Below are 1,345 nucleotides of genomic sequence, written 5' to 3'. Positions count from 1 at the left end.
TGATGCGTCTGTCGAGAAGGCCTTGTTGCAGTAGCTACCAGGCACGCGTGGAGGCCGGTCCTTCTTAGTCGACGCATTTTAACGACAGACTTTTGTACCTCGGCACCTTTCTTTTTTTTCTCTCCGGCACGGAGTCCCGTCGCACCAAGTGACCGTATCAGAACCTGTGAGATACTGGTTTGTCGTGGCTTGGTCTACGCAACCTGCCGCTTGCTGTTGCAAGGTATGCTTGTTTTCGGTAGGCATCTGCCTCCCTCTCTCCACCGCCGGGTGAATGCGGCCGAAAACAGTTTTTTTTTCGCTTCATTTGAGTTGATTCGTATGTGTCAAAAAACCGTACAATATCCTCATGTTGATTTGGTTCTTGAATACTTATGCTGCCATTCCGAGGCTCGCTTTATCTTGCGTACGAAACCAGCCATGTACGAGGGGGGGACGTTTGTGCCAACCAGGTTACGACGGCAACCCGTCTCTCATGCGGCCGCGTCTGTCTCCCTTAGGCTGTTGGATTAAGAGCTGCAGTTCGGCGCCCTTCGCATCCAATACGCTCCTTGTGTCTTTCGTCAGCAGCGTTAGTGTCTTGACGTCTGATTGGCACTTTGCATTGGGCTGTGCTCAACTGCCCCCTTCGCGTGACTGACGTCTTCCGCAACAGTTTCCATTGTCGAGGCTCTTCCTCTGAACGTGCCGGAGAAGTTGCTTGTCTGAGGCTTTTTTGTATGTCGTCGACATCCATGTATGCAACTTGGGGTGTGCAGCCGCTCGTGGGTTTTCAGTTTGACATGGTTCTCGACCGAACGCGGGACTTTCGCGCTCTACTTTGGCTCAGCGTGGGGCGCTGCGGCGCACTAAACTTCGCGGAACTCACTCTGTTGTGCCTATCTGTCTGCAGGTGGCAGCTTTGAAGCAGGTCCTCAGCAGCTGCGGCTGCTCCCGGATGTGGCACACCGGTGTGACCGCGCCTGGCGCAGAAGATGTTGAGGAAGAGGGCGCGGTAGTGGCCGCGGCACTTCGGTGTCTCCTGGACTTTCTCCTTCTTGGACTCGTACGCCGTTCGCCACCGTTTACCCCCTTCCTTGCCTGCCCCTCCGGGGGAGCTGTGTGTCTTCCCACCATTTCACCGCACTTTGAAGCAGGTCAAAGGCGGGGGGAGAAGCCGGCGGTCTTTTTATTGGGTGGCTCAGTGGAAACGGGGCTACTCTCCGCGGCCTCATCTTTTATCTCGCCTCACTCGTGTCCTACTTTTGGGGGCGTCTCTTCCAGTGCCCCTGAAACTGTGTCGTCAAACACAATGAAGGGCAAGACCGCTTCGGAAAGGAAATGCCCAGTCGCTTCTTTCTTTACT

General features: G+C 55.0%; 1 protein-coding gene across 1 annotated transcript in view; it reads left to right on the top strand.

The window, feature by feature from the left end:
- The first annotated feature begins 329 nt into the window (after window positions 1-329).
- Window positions 330-1,345, top strand: part of CSUI_000219 (uncharacterized protein) — an 11,212-nt gene continuing 10,196 nt past the window's right edge. Inside the window, exon 1 of the mRNA XM_068060453.1 lies at window positions 330-1,345. This exon is cut by the window's right edge and continues 2,623 nt beyond it. The gene's annotated coding sequence lies outside the window, so the exon portion shown is untranslated.

Source organism: Cystoisospora suis (genome assembly GCF_002600585.1).
Source record: "Cystoisospora suis strain Wien I chromosome Unknown contig_99, whole genome shotgun sequence".
Taxonomy (NCBI): domain Eukaryota; phylum Apicomplexa; class Conoidasida; order Eucoccidiorida; family Sarcocystidae; genus Cystoisospora; species Cystoisospora suis.
Note: the sequence above shows the minus strand (reverse complement) of the source record. Positions and strands in the feature narration are given on the sequence as shown.